This window comes from Canis lupus, chromosome 18 (genome assembly GCF_048164855.1).
Source record: "Canis lupus baileyi chromosome 18, mCanLup2.hap1, whole genome shotgun sequence".
Taxonomy (NCBI): Eukaryota; Metazoa; Chordata; class Mammalia; order Carnivora; family Canidae; genus Canis; species Canis lupus.
In genome coordinates this window covers 48,929,837-48,951,176 of record NC_132855.1, presented here as the reverse complement: position 1 = coordinate 48,951,176, position 21,340 = coordinate 48,929,837, and the positions used below count along the sequence as shown (strand labels likewise).

Below are 21,340 nucleotides of genomic sequence, written 5' to 3'. Positions count from 1 at the left end.
TAAATTCGCCTTTATGCTTTAACAAAATTAAAATAGACTACTGTCACTTTAACCACATGTACCTAGACTGAGATTTGCTTTCCACTAGATGAGGGGCCTCTGAAGGCAAGGACTGTTTCTCATTCCTTTCTGGATCCCAGGGCCTGCCCTAGTGAGCTCCAAACATGGAGCAAATATCTGTGAATGAATAGAGCTCATCCCTTCATTACAAAAGTCAGTTCTCATTTTCTATCTATACTGTTCTATAAATGTTCCTGCTTAACTGTAGAGGTCAGAGTCACAAACTGGTTACTCAAGTGTTAAAGCAACCCACAGACTTACTTTGTTTTGTTCTGTTTTAATTCTGGTTTGGCTTGTACAGTTTTGGAAAGTAGGTAGAGAGGGCAGGAATGAAGGAGGGAGGGGAAAGGAGCTAACATTTAATCATTTTATTTTCACATAAAAATCCAAAATTCCAGCTTCCCTTTAAAAATCAGAATATTTGATAGCATTAAATTCTAAAAGCCAAACTTTCTACATCTTCTTTCTGATGGTACAGGAAGAAGCAATCTGTTCTCTCATTTGAGGGAGGCAACAAAATCCAAGATCCAAAGGGAAATGAGTAAGATCAGAAAACCTTTTTTCTCTTTCTCTTTCATCATTTGTCTCTCAACATGAAAAATCTGCTCTGTCCCAGAGATAGCTACTATAGGATTCTTTTTTTTTTTTAAGATTTTATTTATTTATTCATGATAGACAGAGAGAGAGAGAGAGAGAGAGAGAGAGGCAGAGACACAGGCAGAGGGAGAAATGGGCTCCATGAAGGGAGCCCAACACGGGACTCGATCCCGGGACTCCAGGATCATGCCCTGGGCCAAAGGCAGGCACCAAACCGCTGAGCCACCTGGGGATCCCTGCCATAGGATTCTAAAACAGAGGCTCAGCCAAAAACTCTGGCAGCATCTCTCCAAGAAATATCTCTGAGTTTGGACAGTCCCAGCCACAGCTTGTGCTACCTGGAGCAACCTTGAAGCTAATCTGCCTAAGGCTTTTGGATTTGCTTGCTTACGAAATCTGCTAAGACAAAAGATGGTGTCAAAAGCAAGCTCATTAAATTTTTACACTGCTTTACTGTACTACCCACAGTTCCTCAGGCACTCTTACCTCTCAGACATGGTTTCTGCCTGAAAGGCTCTGTCCACACACCCCAGGGACAGCAGACAATCCCATCAGACATACAGGAAAGGGTGAAGGGTTACCAAGAACAACATCCACCCATCACCAAAATGCATTTCACTATCCATGGTTTCAGTTACCTACGGTCAACTGCAGCTTGAAAACATTACATGGAAAATTCTAGAAATAAACAATTCATAAGTTTTAAATTGTATGCCATTCTGAATGCATGATGAAATATCACAAAACCTACCAGGTCTCTTGGGGACATGATTCATGTCCTAAGCATGTTCTTGCTGTATATGCTACCACCTGGCAGTCACTTAGCAGCTGGCTCGTTATCAGATCAACTGTCATGGTGTCACAGTGTTTGTTTTCAAGGAACCCTTATTTGACTTAATAATGGTCCCAAATCACAGGAGTAGTGATGCTGACAATTCAGCTGCCAAAGAGGAGCCATAAAACACTTCCTTTAAGTGAAAGTTCTCACTTAATAAGAAAAGAAAAAAAATTGTATGCTGAGGTTGCTAAGATCTATGGTAAGAATGAATCTTCTGGGACGCCTGGGTGGCTCAGTGGTTGAGTGTTTGCCTTCAGCTCAGGGCATGATCCTGGAGTGCTGGGATCAAGTCCCACATCGGGCTCCCTGCATGGGGCCTGCTTCTCCCTCTGCCTATGTCTCTGCCTCTCTCTCTCTGAGTCTCTCAAGAATAAATAAATAGAATCTTTAAAAAAATTAAAAATAGAATGAATCTTCTATCGAGGAAATTGTGAAGGAAAAATAAATTTGTGCTTGTGTTATCTTTGTTAATCTCTTACTGTGCCTAATTTATAAATTAAACCTTATCATAGGTATCTATGTTTAGAATAAAAACATAGTATATATAGGGTTCAGTAGTATCCATGATTTTGGGCATCCACATCAGGTTGTGGAACATAGCCGGTGTGGATAAGGGGAGACAATGTTCTGTTAAGTTGGAAGCAAACTCTGGGACAGGAAATTGAGGGCAAGGATTGCCTGGAATGTGATCCCAGGAGTGAGAGGGAGAGAAGGCAGGTGACAGAGAGCATGTTATCAAACTGATCACCACTGTGGGCCATTGCAATTCAATCCACTGGAAAATTCTGGGAGACTGTGTGGAGCATGCCTCTGAGTCATTGTCTTCAGTCCCCAGAGGTGGGAAAGCTGAGGTATTTATCCCCCAAATCCCATCCACTATAAGCTGAGGACTGTTCTCAGGGCCATTCACTCCCAGCACCTCTGGCTTGTCCCAATAATGGAACCTTACAGGTGCAAAGCTGCAGGTACTTGCAGAAACACAGGCTTACCAGAGCCTGAGCAACATCTACCTCAGCTTAACAAAGCAATCACCTAGTCAGGGAGGTAGATGCAGGGAGACAAATATAACAATTATGTATCATATCGTGGAAATTAAGCATATGCAGAATAGTTTGTTTGCCTGGTAAAATCATTAGATTTTTTATTCTGAGCCCGTTGTTACCACCTTTGCCAGAGTCCACTGGGACTTGATATGCTGAAATCCTGTGGTTTCCAAGGCAAACACCTTTTCCCCTTGAAGTCCTTTTCCACCTGCCCGTTCATGCCATTCTTCCTTTGTGGTAGAAAGGCCACGCCTTATGCTGAGGTTAATTTTGATCATTTATTATGGGAACACAGCTTCATTCATGTGCTAATTTTTACATCTCACTGTCACTTCAGGAAAGTTCACCAGATGTTCTGGATGAGTATTTGATATTTTCTTTATAGAGATACTAAGTTCCCGGTTGCTAGAGGGTCTCACTCTACATTAAAATTCCAGCCCAGGTAGCTCAGCAGTTTAGCGCTGTCTTTGGCCCAGGGCCTGATCCTGGAGGCCCGGGATTGAGTCCCATGTCAGGCTCCCTGCATGGAGCCTGCTTCTCCCTCTGCCTGTGTCTCTGCCTCTCTCCCTCCCTCCCTCCCTCCCTCCCTCCCTCTCTCTCTCTCTCCTTCTCTCTCGGATAAATAAATAAAGTCTTAAAAAAACACACACACACACAAAACAAAATTCCAGCCCTAACACAGTCTTCCACCTCTTCACAGCCACAAACATCTCATCCGAGAGTCTGTCACTCAACTCTCATCAGAGCAAAAGAACAGTTCAAACTCCCAACAGAGCAAAAGAAAAAGGGAAGGGGCTCTCAGTTCTTGGTTCTAACTCACAGATCCAGATGTCAAATCCTTAGCATTTGACTTAATCCAGCAGCCCTGGTAAATTCCTGCTTATGCCCAATGTTGGGTGAAGTGCTAAGGATAGAAAACCAAGAGAGCTCTATCTCTGCCTACAATAAACTCACAAAAAGGTGAAAAAGATGGGAAAGTAAAAGAATGATGCCAATGCAGTGGCGTGTGTGTTTGTGTGTGTGTGTGTGTGTGTGTGTAGGTGGGTGTGTGTATAGCAACTCTCTCCAGGACGAAGTATAGGATTTGGTTACCAATTAGATGTGGATGATGAGGAAGACTCCCACCTCTGGCTTGGATGAAGATGGTGGCAGAACAATAGAAATTGGAAATAAAGGGCAAGGAGCCTGTTGAGTGGGATGGTAGTGGGAAGATCAATAGGCCTGTTCATTTTTTTTCATTCAACTGATGCCCTCTAGGTGCTAGACCCCATGTTGGGAATACAACAGGAAACCATGCAAGGTATTTGTCTTTATGGAGCTGACATTCTGTTAGGAAAAGAGAAAATAAACAAGAAAACTAATAAATAAGTGGGCTGTTTTTTTTTTTTTTTAGTTTTTTATTTATTTATGATACACAGAGAGAGAGAGAAAGGCAGAGACACAGACAGAGGGAGAAGCAGGCTCCATGCACCGGGAGCCCAACGTGGGATTCAATCCCGGGTCTCCAGGATCGTGCCCTGGGCCAAAGGCAGGCGCCAAACCGCTGTGCCACCCAGGGATCCTGAAGTGGGTTGTTTTTATAGACTATTAAGTACCTTGGTTTGGTTGTCTTTATGGCAATGTGAGAGAGAAAGTAATAAGAGTAAGTTATAGATACAGTGGTGTATGGAAAGAGTTCTCAAACCTGGCTTAGAATCATCTGGGAGGGTTTTTAAAACTATGTTAATATCCGATGATTTCTTAGATACAACACCAAAAATACAAGTGATAAAAGAAAAACTTGATAAACTGGACAAAAGATTCCATTAAGAAAATGAAAAGACAACTCAGAATGGGAGAAAATATTTGCAAATCATATATCTAGTAAGGGACTTATCCCTCATTTATGGACTTGTCCATAATATGTAAAGAACTCTTAAAACTCAGTGAGAAGACAACTTTTTAAAAGTATCTGAATAGACATCTCTACAAAGAAGATATACAAATGGCCAATAAGCACATGAAAAGATGCTCAATTCATTAGTCACTACAGAAATATATACCACGATAAAATATCACTTCATAGGCACTAGAATCATATAATCAAAAAGATAGACAATAATAAGTGTTGACAATGATGTGCAGGAATTGGAATCCTCCTTTATTGCTGATAGGAATGCAAAATGGCGCATTTGCTTTGGGACACAGTTTGGCAGTTCCTCAATAACTGAGGAATTAAATTAAACACAATCATCAAATGACCCAGAAATTTCATTCCTAGATATCTACTCAAGAGAAATGAGATCATATGTCCACACAAAGACTTATATATGAATGTTCATAGCAACATTATTCATAAGAGCCACAAAGAGGAAACAAACCAAATGCCCATCAACTAATGAACAGATAAACAAAATGTGGTATATTCATATGTTAGAATATTATTCAGTTATATAAAGGAGTGAGGTACTGATATTTGCTATGACATTTATGAACCTAGAAAGCACAATAACACACAGTGAAAGAAGTGAAAGAAGTCAGTCACAAAGGACTGAATATTGTATAATTATATTTGTATGAAATCTCAAGAGTAAGCAAAGCTATAAAGACAGAAAGTAGATCAATATTTGCCTAGGGGATGGGAGACTAAGTAGTTAAGAGATTTATTTTTAAGATGATGAACTTCGCAAACATGGAAAATCACTGACTAGTACAATAATTAATGAGTAAATTTCATGGTATGTAAATTTTATCTCATTAAAAGTATTAATTTAAAATGAAATATGTATAATTTGAAATATGTATGCATATATGTATTGATGCCTAGGACAATAATAATTCCCAAACTTGGCTACACATTAGAATCACCTGGGAATGCCCATGTCACATCCCATATTGACTAAGTCAGAATGTCTGTCAGAGTGGGAGTCCCCAGGTACTTCTAGTGTGCAGCAAAATTTGGGAACCATTGGCCTGGGCCTGCACCCATGAAGCCTAACTGGTTAGAGAGCAGCTTGGAAATTGGAATTGGTCATTTTAAGGTTCCCAAGCAATTCTGGAGGACAGTGCCTGACAGCCACTGGTGAAGAGAAGCCACATTCATTCTACTCTGTCAGTTCAGTGTGGGGAACTAAATTCAGCCCAAGGAAGGCCTGATTGTTTTAAAGGTCATCATATTCCCTGAATAGTAACTGGCTCAAGTGTGAATATGTGATATATTAGAAGAATATTGTTCTTAAGAGGGAATGAGAAGCCAATTTTCTCCCCTATTAAGTGAAACTAGGAGAGCATGTAGCACAGTTGACGCTGATGGGAGAGAAATCAAACTTGGGATGAAGCCAACACTGTGGGTGTGGGTGCAGAGAGTTGGAGAAGCCCTGGGTTCTTGATGCCATGATTAAACTGCTGGGCCAACCATCCCTGAAACCGTCACTGCCTCTGGGCTTCCTAGTACGTCAGCCAGTAGATTTCCATCTTATTTAAGCCAGTTTGAGTTAAACTAACACAGGCAGTCAGAGATGGTACCTCTAAGAGAGTAAAATATTAGAGCTAATTGATGCAAAGATACCAAAGGATACAAAGGATTCAGCCTGTAAAAATCTGATAGAAGGGATTTGAGCACAGGGAACAGCATGTATAAATGCCCTGAAACAAGAATAGGCTTGATGTGTTCAAAGAACAGGGAACAATAGCCAGAGTGAGCAATTCCACCAAGAGCTGGTCCATCAAATAATAGAAGGTGATTCTAAGCAGGGATGTATTTGACACATTGAAAAGTATAAAGGTAGCTCAAGTGAGATAACCAACATCATTGTAGAGCACTCTGCTTGGCAGAAAAGAAAGCAAGAAATGTCCAGAGAGTAATCCTTACACTGGAATGCAAATGATCCCATTAGAAGAAAAAACAATATCTTGATCATTAAAAGCAGCTTCCCAGTCATGTTACCATTTGACCTTAGTGGTATGATGCTCTGATTTTTAAATAAAGGGCAGGCAGTTAGAAGGGTATATGTGTGCATGCACATATGTGTACATGTTTTGATGGGTTGTATGTATAAAGAAAGAGTTGGTGATTTTGCTAAACCGAAGATGGTAAAGAATTCAGAATTCTCGTAGGCCATAAAGAACATTGAGTCTTCATTCTCTGAGAATGTTCATAAGCTGTAAACTTAAAACTCATGCCTGGATTCCTAAGTGTTTTCCCTCCATCTAAAAAGTATGAAGAAAAGAGAAAATATGGCCTTTTAAAAAAATTAAAGGTCATTTCTCAAGATAACCTTGAATATTTCATAGCTTTAAAGTGAGGGAGGAGCCTCAAAGGAAAGCTTAACACCAACTGCCTCTTGTCTTAACTTTTGGCTTTGGTTTTTCAGGGGGCAGACTTTATTAAATAAGCAGCAAAGAGGCCAGATTATTGAGCAGGTTACAGGCTCTTGCATCTTTGAGGAGGTTGCATGTACATACTCCACTCTAGAATAAAAGGTGGAGAGGTGCTCCCTGATAGTCCCTAAAGTGCTTGAGCCAGAAGGGCAATAACTGCAGAACAAGTCAGGACTCCTGGGCCCTCTCTATCCCCAGGGAATACATATCCCCCACGTATTCCCCATGAGAATGGAGTCTCATCTGAGCATTGAATCTCTCTGAAATTGGTTTCCTTGTCTGAAGAGCTGAGGTGAAGGTGTCCTTGGTCCCTCCCAGGGACACAAAGGCTTGTATGGCTTGGAAGGGCATTGAGACATGTGGGGATCAGCACTGGTGGGATGAACTATGTGTAGAATAGGGCAGAGGAGCTGGAAAGAAGAGGAAACTTTCCTCAGAGAGAATGATTTTCTCCATATGCTAACAAGAGACTTAGCAATGGTCTCCGTCCACTCATCTCCCTTGTGAAAACCCTCCAAAATCAATGAGATGATTTCTGTGAGTAATAATGAGGAAGATTACAAAGAATCTCAATATGAGTCAAAGCTTGTCAGCAGTTTCAATTTTTTAACTTAGGTCAACAGCCATCATCTCATTTATAAGATAATACTTTTGTCCTGGTGACTGGTATGCCTGGGTCTCACTAAATGTCTTAGCAAAATGAACTGGACCCATGGTCATTAACACCCCAAGTTTCCTCAAAAGCTGACTGTAACTTCTGCTGAAAAAAACTCTGGGAAACAAACAAACAGCTGTGGAAGGGGAGGTGGGTGGGGGGTAGGGGTGGAAGGGGGGTGACGGGCACTGAGGAGGGCATGTGTTGGGATGAGCACCGGGTGTTATACTAGAAGTTGGCAAATCAAACTTCAATAAAAACAAAAAATTATCAGCAATAAAGAAAAAGAAAAGAAAATAGTATTTTAATAATCTCCATAGCCCACTGCTGTCTCCTCTATTTGGTATGTTCACTGAAGGCCCCAACAAGAAATGGGACTCGCCCCTCAGTCTGTCTTGTTCAGTGTGGGCAGGGCTGCCGGTGGAAGTGCAGTGCTGATTAGAAAGCAAGGTCTTGACTGACGCTATCTCCTCCTGGGCAGAGACCAACTTCAGTGAGAACTTTATAATTTGGAACTCAAGGATATAAGATGCATTCAGAGAATCATTTTCCTTCTACAAATTACAGGTTTGTCATTTAAGAGGTTTAATATCACTGAAAGGTCTGGTTCCTCCTCCTCCTCCTTCTTCTTTTCATTCTGAAAACTGCCATATTGATTCTTTCAGAACAGAGGCTTAGAAATGGGAATAATGTCCTGTACTTCAGACAAAAAAAAAAAAAAATCCATTGTTCTCTACATAGAGGCAGAAGAATTATGCTAGACAACAAATGTTTATTTATTCAGCAAGCACTGACTGTTTAGGCAGAGTGGCAGACCTAAATGTCTGGCACGTAGCAGCTGTTCAATTAATCTGTGAAGGAAGGAAGTGGGGGGAGGGAAGACTAAATAGGCAAAGACTCTATGGCAGAGGTTCCAAGACTTTTAAGGCTGTCTTTTCCAAACACCAACACAACTAACATCGCATGATATTTAAGTTGAAATTTCCTCATGATGCACTGGTGCAAAGGCAATAATCTGTAGGAGAGAGACACGAGTAGTAGATGTCTAGAATGAGAAGTGATTCAGAGGGCAGACTCTTGAATCAGACAGTCACACAGAATCTTGCTCCTTTTCTTACCAATTGTGTGACAATAGGCAAGATACTTCATTTCTCTGAGCCTCGTTGTCCTTTTTTTTTTTTTTTTAAAGATTTTATTTATTAGAAAGACACACAGAGAGAGAGAGGCACAGACATAGGCAGAGGGAGAAGCAGGCTCCTTGCAGGGGGTCCATGGGGGACTCCATCCTGGGACTCCAGGATCACGCCCTGGGCTGAAGGTGGCGCTAAAGCGCTGAGCCACCGGGCTGCTCTCTCATTGTCCTTTTTAAAAATACAGGCATTATTCTTACTTTGGAACATACTGTTAGTTCACTCAAGATCCATTCCTAAACCCCTTCTCCTTTGTCTTCTCAGCTTTAAAGAGTAGAAAGCTCAATATTCCATTTGCTAGCCTCTTTGCCCTTTAGAAGCCAGGTGTGACCTGGGGGGTAGTTGGCTGTGGGTCTATGGGAAAGCTGTTGCCTTCCTGATAAAGGGAAGGTACAGATTTGGTCTCTATAAAAGGGAATACCCTGAGGGCAGAGACTACATCTTCCCATCCCATGAGACCCCAACTTGCCAAGCCCAGGTTTAGGCATGTAGTTGGTCTTATTGGAAGACTAAGTTTGAAAGCAAGCATTATCTGAACTGCATTGAATGGTGCATGGTTTCAGTCATCTTTAAATACAAAGGCAAAAAATAATTGTGTGGTGGGCTTTGAAAGGATGTCAGGGAGAGCTAGAAAGAAGGTGATTATTGACAAAGTGAAAGATAATGAAAGTAAAGGAAACTTGATAAGCAAGTTTGCAAAGAGAATAAATGAAACAATTTGTCTAGCACTCCAACACAACAATGTTTTTTTTTTTAACTGGTTAGATCTATTTATTGGGTTTTTGTTTTTAATTTCAAAATCAGCCACTCTCCAGAAGACAGTGAGCATGTGTTCATGATTAAAAATACAATATAGTATTCTTGGTTGTCATAAAACAGCATAAAAGCAGTGGCATAATTACATGTGACTTCCTCTAAAATATAGCTGGCTCCCTTGGCTCTGTGCTTAGCAACCCTTGAAGGACTGATGAAACCCAAAGTATGGACCATTTCTCCTCTGGATCCCCTGCCAGAATCGAGGTTGCTTCCTAGCCCCCAACTTGGTATCCTCCTTCCAGGTTTGTATTTCTTCACCTAGAGCTTTCACAGACAGATCTCCCACCTCCACTGTGAGCTACGATTTAAATCCTGAGGAATGAGAATAAGCACTTCACAGTGTACAAAGTGTCTTTGACAGATATCGTCTCACTTGATTGATAAAGTGCAATACAAATGTGAAGCATGTTTTTTTAAATTAGCATTGAGTGTTCATTCTGATCCCCAAAGATTAGCAAATGCTTAAATATTAAATCACAGTATAACATTATACCAGAGTAGCGTTTACAACTGAATATATGTATTATATTCCCCAAAGAACTCATCATTAAGGAAGGGTAATATACAAGAAAAAGCACAGCACAAAAACTCTTCCTGATAAATGTTGGGAAATAAATGTCAATGTGTAGGGCAAATGTTTTAGAAACTGAAAGCAGACTAGTCAGCCTTCTGAAACTTCTGGTTCCTACAAGCTTTTCCAATGCCTTCACTTTGAAGTTTCATGACTATAACTGAGATGCACATTTTGGTTCTGCACAATCCAGTTGCATTGCATGGTAGAGCTCTCATAATAGCCCCCCTATCAAATTATTCCTTATGAAATTGGAGTGGTGTAGATCAGCCTAGGAACTCCTTGACATTTTTTTTTTGTCAAAAAGATTTTTTTTATTGGAGTTCTGTTTGCTGTCATGTAGCATAACACCCAGTACTCATCCCACCAAGTGCCCCCCTCAGTTCCAATCACCCAGTCACCCCAACCCCCCACCCACTTCCCCTTCCACTACTCCTTGTTCATTTCCCAGAGTTAGGTGTCTCTCATGTTTTGTCACCCTCACCGATATTTTCACTCATTTTCTCTCCTTTCCCTTTATTCCCTTTCACTAATTTTTATATACCCCAAATGAATGAGACCATATAATGTTTGTCCTTCTCGCATTGACTTATTTCACTCAACATAATACCCTCTAGGTCCCTCCATGTCGAAGCAAATAGTGGATATTTGTCATTTCTATTGGCTGAGTAACACTCCATTACATAGGTAGACCACATCTTCTTTATCCATTCATCTGTCGATGGGCACCGAGGCTCCTTCCACAGTTTGGCTATTGTGGACATTGCCGCTATAATCATCGGGGTGCAGGTGTCCCGGCGTTTCACTGCAGCTGTATCTTTGGGGTAAATCCCCAGCAGTGGAATTGCTGGGTCGCACGGCAGCTCTATTTTGAACTCTTTGAGGAACCTCCACACAGTTTTCCAGAGTGGCTGCACCAGTTCACATTCCCACCAACAGTGCAGGAGGGTTCCCCTTTCTCTGCATCGTCTCCAACATTTGTGGTTTCCTGTCTTATTAATGTTCACCATTCTCACTGGTGTGAGGTGGTATCTCATTGTGCTTTTGAGTTGTGTTTCCCTGATGGCCAGTGATGCGGAGCATTGTCTCATGTGCTTGTTGGCCATGTCTATGTCTTCCTCTGTGACATTTCTGTTCATGTCTTTTGCCCATTTCATGATTGGATTCTTGGTTTCTTTGCTGTAGAGTTGAATAAGTTCTTTAGAGATCTTGGACACTGGCCCTTTATCTGACGGGTCATTTACAAATATCTTCTCCCATTCTGTGGGTTGTCTTTTAGTTTTGTTGAGTGTTTCTTTTGCTGTGCGGCAGCTTCTCATCTTGTGAAGTCCCAGTGATCTCCTTGACATTTTTAAGCCCCAATGTCAGTAGTGCCCAAATCCAAGCTAGATTATCACATACTTTTCAAGAACACGTTAATGCCTTGCTCTCATAAACTCTGACAGTGTGACAATTAAGACTAAGAAGAGCCATTTGTTTGTAAAAAGTACAGAAGGGCAGTGAATTGACACTTCCAGCGAGCCACCCTGCCAACCCTCCAGCTGGAAGTCAAGGCTGGCACAGGACTTGTGCCAGTGAACTACAGGAGCTCACCATTGTACCCTGCCTGCAGCAGACATCTGTGGGGGGCCCCACCCATGGCACAATGGCATCTAGCATTTCCATACTGACCAGCCCAACTTCTGAGGGCAGGACTGCCTCCCTTTGCCTGAGGGTTTTCTCCTGCCACTGGAACCCATTCTGGCCGTATGATGTGACAGGCCAGAAATGGTGGGAAATTAAGTATCGCAGGAACAACATGCAACCAACAACTGACTGGTGTAGCTGATGAAATACATTCTCCAGCTCCATCCATTCAGCAGGATAACCCTGAGGGTGAGAGTTCCATTCCGTCTCCCAGAGTTCCCAACAAGTTAAACGACAGTTGTCCACAGGGGAAACTCAATTACTCATCCTTGTTGACTGTCTTCCCTTCCCTGACTCACTTCTACACTCCCCTATCAGTATGTCCTGAGTTCACCTTACAAATAAACTGCTTGCAATCAAATCCATGCCTTGGGGCCTACTTCTGGGAGAACTCAAAGTAAGACACTTCCACCCTTATCAAGATTATAGATGTAGTATACATCCCCCAGGCTGGAGGGGGGGTCACCCCAATGCTATCTGCTTTTCCAGAGGCTCTGCTCCAGCTGTTGTCATTATGGATGTGTGTAATCTGATCTTAGACATAAAATCAAAGGTTAGATGATGCCTTCACACCACACAGTGGCAGTCACCCCATCCAGCTTCCACATGTGTGCTGCATGGGGTGCTTTGAGTGGGAGGAGAAAGGGCAGTATTTTTCCAGCTGTCTATCTCTTTCTAGAAGCAGCTTCCCTCTGGCTGTTGTTTCTCTTGTCATCCTCTGTAGGCTTAGAGAGAAAATCAGGACTCAAGAGAGGATCTCGCAATCACAGAGCCATGAGCTGTAATGGAATCATAGAGCTCCCATGAACCCCATGTATGAGAATAAAGGAAACTTGTACTTTTGATGGTGACAGGAACACCCATGTCTTTAGCAGAGGCCACCTTAATAAACTCAGTATTCATAATTTTCTTATTGTGAGAAGATAAATAGCATTCTTATTTCCTTGCTTATTCATTTTGTACTTGAGATTCCTATATCAGTATCAACCTAATGAACATTCATTGACTTTCCATTATATGGCAAGCCCTGTGATGAGACTGGAGATGCAAGGATAAATAGGACATAGTCTCTGACCTTGTAGTAAGTAGCCTGTGGAAGACAGACACAGAAATAGATAATATAGCAGGGAATGAAGTGCACTAGGGTGATAAAATAATGCACCCAAAGAGGAAAAAATCTTGCCATTCACAACAACATGGATGAACCTAGAGATATCTGCATTAGGGATGCAGATAGGGAAAGACAAATACTGCATGATTTCATGTATGCGTGGAATCTAAAAAACAAAACACACAAAACAGAAATGGACTCATAGACATAGAGAACAATCTGGTGGTTGCCAGGGGAAGGGAAATGGGGGATGGGCAAAATAGAGGAAGTGAATCAAAAGATACAATCTTCAGTTATAAAATAAATAATACACAAGGATATAATTATGGCATGGGGGATATAGTTAATATTGTCACAACTTGGTATTGTGACAGTTGGTAGCTAGATTTAGTGGAGATCACTTTGTAATATGCATAAATGTTGAATCCCTATGTTGTAGACCTGAAACTAATATAATATCGTATGTCAACTACACTTCAATAAAAAAAATGTACCCAGGAACTATGAGGGTACTGATTCAGACAGTGAAATCAGGGAAAGCATCCAGAAATGACTGTAAAACTGAGTCTTGAGTGTGGACAGAATTAGCACGCGAGTGAGATGACAAGAGAGCATTCCTGGCAGAAGAAACAACATGAAAAAGGGATAGAAGTACAGGTTTAAAGAATATCAACTAATACCAAATAATCAAATAAATGTTATTGCTTCAATACAAGTGTAAATGATGGTCTATTTTAATATAAGTATATTAAAATTTAACAACCCTGATCTTTTTAAATTAACTAGTAGATACACAATCATCATAGACAACCTTGAAGCTCTATCCTTGAGCCTCAGGTGAGCCTCCCCCAGGGCTGAGAGATGCAGTGTGGGGAAGTAAGGGATAAAACAGGTAAGGTGAGAATAGAAGAGATGGGGGATGGGATAAAATGAAAGACAGGATGAGGCAAGGGTGGGAAGAGATGAGGGATTTGAGGAGGGGAGAAGGAAGGAGAAGGTGGCCACAGCACATGTTATTCACTATTTCTTAATAAAATGCTTTGGTTGGGGCACCGGAGTGGCTCAGTCAGTTAAGCTTCCAATTCTTTGGTTGGGCTCAGGTGATGCTCTCATGGGTGATGACATGGAGCCCCATGTCGGGTTCTCTCATTCTGCCCCCCCAAAATATATAAATAAATATCTTAAAAAATGCTTTGGCTTGGGAACCATCACTAGATAATTCTGAGTCATAAGAACCCTGCTGAAAAAACTTGTCAGATTGCCCAGCATTCTCAATGATCTATTCTGTGAAGTTTGGGTTCTTTCTCTCTCTTTACTGCCCCTCACTTCATGTAGCACAAAGATAGTCTGACATTTATCACATGAAGTATTGTTTTCCCTGGATGTGCAACAAAGTGGACTCTCTAGGGCTTGTTATTATTTTTTTACACTACCTCTAAGTTATCTGAGAATTCTAAACCATTAAGGGAACCTCTCTAACCTGCTTTTCTTGGATCTTAACATGGTAATGGTGATTTAGTGATAATGGTGAATTAGGCAAAGCAGGGCTGTGAAAGTGAGAGCTGAAAAAAGTTAGCTCAAAATCAGTATAATAAATAAGAAGGCTTGCTAAAGAAAGTAATCACTAAGACTTCTCGCATTAAACAGTTGTGAGTGCCTTCTCCAGAAATGCTTGACCCTCTCCTTCTCACTAAAAGCTTCAGATCACCTCAAGAAAGCTTTTCCCAAGGTGGTAAGGCTTGTTGTCATTTTGGAGAGATCCAGCATCTGGAATCTCTGCAAGGTGTGTGATTTCCCTGTAGGTCCGAAGCATTTAGATGGTTCTGGAAAACAACTATTTGCTTTCCATGGCTGGTTTTACAGAATGTCCCTTAGCAAACAATGCAGATGAATGGATGATGTAAGTGCTGAAACCATAAATGTCAATATTTAGATATGGAGAGTTAACCAACAAGTTGAGTAGTGAAGAGAGAGATTTTTTTTTTAAGTAAAGGAGGCTGTACTCAGCCTCAAAACTCTTCCATATTTGTGGAGATAGACTACCACAAGGAAAAACACAAAATCTCACATTACATTGTGTTGTGTGGTGTGAAGTCCAGGCAAGAAGTGGGGGAGTGGGTGGAGAATAATGCTGATGTCTGGCATATCCCCTGGGATGAGCTTGGCATTTATGACTAGAGCACTTTACAGTCTATAAATGACTTCCATTTTCCAGGATCACATTTAACCCCCCACAAGAAGCAAGAAAGGAGTCTGCTGTTCTCATTCCTGAATTACAAATAGAACACAAGCTCAGAGAGGGTGAAGGCTGGTCAGCATAAGTAATAATTCTGAACTTGACACTACAAGAAAGGAGAAACAAGTATAAAGCGAAAGTGAATCCTCCCTGCACTGGCTCTATATACCTGGTCTCTCTGGATCTCTTCCCTCTGCCTTTCCCTCATCCTACAACTCCAGTTTCTCACTGTACAATGACCCAGATGACAGAGCAACCTTCTCTGTGAACTGCTGAGCACTGCTGAGAAAATCCTTGTTTCCCAACAGGAATAAAGTCTTTGAGGGCCTGAGTCTGAAATCCACTTTGTGAAAATTCAGGATTGAAATGCTTGTTTCATTTGCATCTTTGAAAAAGCCAATGAACACACATTTGGCCTACATTTATATGGAAAATTCTTTTAGAGTTTAAGGTTTACAAAGTAAAATGATTCAACTTTTCTTTGATGGCACTTGAATCATTTCAGCTATCTGAACCCAGTTCAGCTCTTCCATTCTTTATTCTACACTCAAACACACACATGCATGCACATGCAAACATGCACACACAAGTGCTTATGTGTGCACGTGCATGTAAAATATACACACAAAGTTTATTCATATGCATTCACATATCTGCACATGTACACATACATACATGCACACACATACAAACACATGCACTCACACTTCAGACTTTTCATGCATAGACTGATCTGGTCAATGCAAACAGAGTGGAAAGAATGAGCATTAGTCTGTGCCCCCTACTGGGGTCAAATCTTCACTATTTAATTCTAACTCTCATCTACCTTCCCATTATTATTCACCTGATGTTGTACTTTTAGAGACTCTACTCTAGTACATCATTCTATTACAAAATTCTGAGATAGGGGGCAGTTAAAGTCACCCGAAGCATGAATTGTGTCCCATAGTAGCCAGGCTGAAAAGCCTAGACTCTCTCTTTTTTAAAATTTTTATTTAAATTCTAGTTAGTTAACATACAATGCAATATTGGTTTCAGGAGTAGAATTCAGTGTTTCATCATTTACATACAACACTCAGTGCTCATCATAACACATATCCTCCTTAATACTCATCACCATTTAGCCCCTCCCCCACCCATATCCCTCCATCAACCCTAAGTTTTTCTCTATCATTGAGTCTGTTATGACTTGTTTCTCTCTTTTCTCCCTTCCCATATGCTCATCTGTTTTGTTTCTTAAATTCCACATGAGTGAAATCATATGATATTTGTCTTTCTCTGCCTGACTTATTTCACTTAGCATAATATGCTCTAGCTCCCTCCACATCATTGCAAATGGCAAGATTTCATTCTTTTTGATGCCTGAGTAATATTCCACTGTGTGTGTGTGTGTGTGTGTGTACACATTTGTTCTTTATCCATTAATCAGTCAATGGACATTTGGGGCATTTCCATAATTTGGCTATTGTTGATAATGCTGCTATAAACATCAAAGTTCATGTGTATTCAATCTGTTTTTTTTTTTTTGTATCATTTGGGTAAATACCTAGTATATAAATACAATTGTTGCATCATAGGGTAGTTCTATTTTTAACTTTTTGAGGAACCTCTGTATGTTTTTCAGAGTGGATACACTAGTTTGCATTTCACTAAGAGTGCAAGAGGGTTCCCCTTTCTCCATATCCTCACCTCCTCATTGTTAATTTTAGCCATCCTGGCAGACATGGGATGGTACTCATAGTGGTTTTGATTTGTATTTCCCTGATCATAAGTGCTGTTGAGCATCTTTTCATGTGTCTTTCAGCCATCTGGATGTCTTCTTTTTTTTTAAATCTGGGTGTCTTCTTTGGAAAAAAATGTCCATTCATATATTTTTGCCCATCTCTTAACTGGATTATTTGGTTTTGGGAGTGTTGAGTTTGATAAATTCCTTATATACTTTGGATACTAACCCTTTATCAGATATGTCATTTGCAAATATCTTATCCATTCTGCAGGCTGCCTTTTAGTTTTGTTGATTCTTTCCTTTGCTGTGTTAAAGCTTTTTTTCTTGATAAAGCCTGAATAGTTCATTTTTGCTTTTATTTCCCTTGCCTCCAATATGTGTACAGTAAGAAACTGCTGTGGCTGAGGTCAAAGGGGTTGCTACCTGTGTTCTCCTCTAGGATTTTAATGGATTCCTGTCTCACATTTAGGTCTTCCATCCATTTTGAAGTTATTTTTGTGTATGATGTAAGAAAGTGGTTCAGTTTCATTCATCTGCATGTGGCTGCCCAGTTTTCCCAATACCATTTGTTGAAGAAACTATCTTTTTTCCATTGGATATTCTTTCCTGATTTGTCAAAGATTAGTTGACCAGATGGTTGTTGACTACAGCTTTGTAATATAGCTAGAAGTCTGGAATCATGGTGTCTCCAGCTTGACTTTGCTCTTTCAAGATTGCTTTGATTATTCAGGGTCTTTTGTTGTTCCATACAAATTTTAGGATTGTTTGTTCTAGCTCTGTGAAAAACACTGGTAGTATTTTGATAGGAGACTACAATAAATGTGTAAAATGCCTCGGGTAGTATACACATTTTAACAAAGTTTGTTCTTCCAATCTATGAATATGGAATGTTTTTGCATTTCTTTATATTCTTTCATAAGTGTTCTATAATTCTCAGAGTACAGATATTTTACCTCTTTGGCTAGGCTTATTCCTAGGTATCTTATGTTTTTTTGGTGTAATTGTAAATGGGATTGATTCCTTAATTTCCCTATCTGATGCTTCATTATTGGTGTATAGAAATGCAACAGATTTCTGTACATTGATTTTATATCCTTCAACTTTGTTGAATTCGTGTATCAGTTCTAGTAATTTTTTGGTGTAGTCTTTTTGGTTTTCTACAAATTATCATGTCTGCAAATAGTGCAAGTTTGACTTCTTCCTTGCTGATTTGGATGCCTTTTATTTCTTTTTGTTGTCTTGTTCCTGGGCTAAGACTTTCAGTACTATGCTAAATAGTAGTGATCAGAGTGGACATTCCTATCTTGTTCCTGACCATAAAGGAAAAGTCTCAGTTTTTTCTCCCATGGAAGATGATATTGGCTGTGGGTCTTTTATATATCAAAAATCCCAGACTCTCTTGACTCTCTTGATATCTTCAGGAGCAGGAAATTGACTCCCTCCTGAAGTAGTCGGTTTTTTTTTTCTCATACTTCCTGACTTCAAGCTAGTCAGGTATCTAGCATTCTAGTGCAGGCTCTGCTCTTACTCCTTGGGTGATCTTGGTCACATCAGTTCCTCTCCATGTTTCACATGAGGGAATTGGAAATAATCTTCCTAATCCAGACATTTTGATAATTTAGGACCTCTTAAAATATTCTTCCTTATGTTGAGCTAAAAATCTTTTTCTCTAGAGTTTCTACCCCTGGGTCCAAATTCTGCCCTCTGGAGTTACGCCTTCATCCTCATGCCAGAGAGTAGACAACTTCACTTTCTCCTCCAGCTAGATTCCCCCCATTCTCTGTGGGGGTCTGTCCTGGGTTCCTCTTGTACTCACCTCAAAACCTTGCGGCCCACCTTTTACTCCAACTATTGCTCTGGTAACTGGCTTTGGGAAGTTATAGCCTGACAGCTCCTTATCTTAGCCATATGTGTCCTTCCCACTTTTTGCTAGAAGTAATTCTCTTTCTGATACCCCATTTTGTGTCCTGGGGAAACCCATGCAGGCCATTCTGAACCAGGGTGACTAATGATTCTATTTTTTCTAGGATTTAAGAGGTTCCTAGGATGCAGGATTTTCAGTTTGAAAATTGGGATAGCCCCAGGCAACATGGGACAAGTTGATCACCTTAGCCTGAACACAGGAGAGCCTTAATGGCCAAGGGCAACTCTCAACAATGGGGGACTCTAGGAGCTGATGGTTGCCACTCCTTTCTTATGGCCTGGACAGACTTTCAGGGGGTGCATTCCACATGCACAGTTTCTCAGAGGGTCCTTCAAGAATTAAGCCCCAATTTCCCGTAGTAGTGATCAATTTGAGAATCTCTCAATTTAAGAAGGCTTTCCTTCTTCCCTGTCTTGCTCTTCTTAATCCCCACACTCCTGTTTCTTGGGGTCACTTCACACAATAAACAACTTACACACAAAAGCCTTCATTTTAGCTTCTGCTGTGGAAGGGGGCCCTGCATCCAGGCAGGTACTTGAGAATTTTGGTTAATGAAAATGTCACAGGTTTGTCCTCTTTAGATACTGAACTTCTGATTCACAGGCCCAAATAGCATTCTACTAGGGTAAAGACTACTAAAATATTCGTGATTTCTCTACAGCTTCTTAGTATTATTTTGCACTCTAACCCAGCCAGGTAACTGGAGCAATTCACTGGTGCAGTTGTTGGTTCATTTCCTCAAAATATGGGATTTGAGGGCTACATCTGAGAACTACACAGGGGATCTTGTCTCTGATCAAAATCAAATCAAAACACCTCCTGTGGAGGCATAGCAAGCATTTCATTTCCTGACAGTGTTTCTCCCATCCTAATTCAATTTTCAGCAAATGAATTTCAAGCAGATAAAGGTGCAGGAACTGAGAATAACCTGACTTGTATTTCTCAACAACAACAACAATAAAAAACATAAAAATAGGGGAAAAATATTATCAATAAAAAAGTGAGAGAAACTCACTAAACTTTTACACATTTTCTGAATCAAGTCAAGTTTTTCTTATGGCTGGGCAAGAAAACAAGGTAATAGTATTTCTCAGTTATCAATGGTTATCATTTCTGTAGCACCTTACATATATCATCTTATTTAATTCCTTAGAACAGCCCATGGCTTACTTTTGTTTTTGTCACCCCATTTTATGGTTGGATAAATTAAGACTCAGAAAGATTAGTTCATTCAGCCAACATCACACAATCAGCAATTTGTAAAGCTGATGTTCAAACCCAGGCAATCCAGCTCCAAAGCAATACACCTATACCTGTCTAGTGAGGCAAATATCATACTTCCACTATCCTTACTGCACTTTCAACCTGTGTCATTGCTCAGATCCTTCCCTGAACCAGGAATTCCCTTACCCTATGTAACACACTGAATAGCATTGCTCTATTCACTGAATTTTCACAATTACTTTCTATATATACTAGGAAAAAAATATATATCAAACTTTTAATTAGCACTTACTATGCACCAGGACTTTCACTAAGCTTTTAATGTAAATTACCTGTATATCAGTTCTATTTCAACTTACTATGATTGCCCCTATTTCATAGCTGAAGAAAACAAAGTACAGAGAGGCTAAATATAATAGGGCTATTTTTTCACCCCCTCCTCAATTCCAGGCTGTAAAAGGGGGTTTCCAAAATGACTTAAGGGCCAAAGCCACTGGCCAGGGGTGCTGAGGCCCTATTAACTTTCAGATCAGCCCTGTTATCCACAGCTTCTCCCTAGCCACTTAACACAGCAGACTTTCCCTCCTGGATCTTCCTTCCATGACACTGAACCTCAACCTTCATTCAACATACACATATTGAGGGCCCACCACATGCCAGGCACTATTTCAGATGCCCAGAAGCTTATGTTCTATTGAGAGGCAGGCATGGTAGATAGGTATAAAAGTACATAGGGAATTATGACTAACATATTTTCTTTGCTTAAGAAAAATTATTCAGAACTTTATAAGAGCCATTGACTATTTCTGCAATTGACTGGGCTCAGACATTTCACAATTTCATAAAACTGTTAAATACAATAAATCACTTCCTGTCTAATAAAGACAATAACACTGAAGGTTAGTATTTTAGTGCCCTGCAGGACATTAACCAATTCTGATGTAATTCAGCAATCTTATCTTAGCATTTCTTTTTTCATTGTAGAACTGACTATAAAATCCCACTTCCTCATATTCCTCTTTTTAACTAGCCTTGTCATTAACGAGTTAAATAAAATGATGCCATATGCATAATATCTAACTACACGAGAATTATATTTTTAACCTTTTTAGAATTACACTTTGACAATCATGTTCAGAAAAATTAAAATGGTAGATATGATCATGTGTGAATGGATGGTCAAGGAAATCCTCTCAGAGGAGGTAGGTACGTGACTTAAAAATCAGGAAGGAGTTTGGTATGCTAAAAAGAAAAGGGAGTGTGATTCCAGATGGAGGAAACAGTTGAGCCAAGAACCTAAAGAA

General features: G+C 40.3%; 1 long non-coding RNA gene across 3 annotated transcripts in view; it reads right to left on the bottom strand.

Annotated features, from left to right (window-relative positions):
* The window catches only part of LOC140609171 (uncharacterized), a 219,864-nt gene that overhangs the window by 44,822 nt on the left and 153,702 nt on the right, over window positions 1-21,340 (bottom strand). Inside the window, exon 1 of one of the 3 annotated variants that reach the window (XR_012011108.1) lies at window positions 1,409-1,490. The exons of the other annotated variants lie outside the window; for them this stretch is intronic. This is a non-coding gene — a long non-coding RNA (uncharacterized lncRNA). Of the gene's footprint in view, window positions 1-1,408; window positions 1,491-21,340 lie in introns of those variants that run through there. 3 annotated transcript variants of the gene reach the window in all.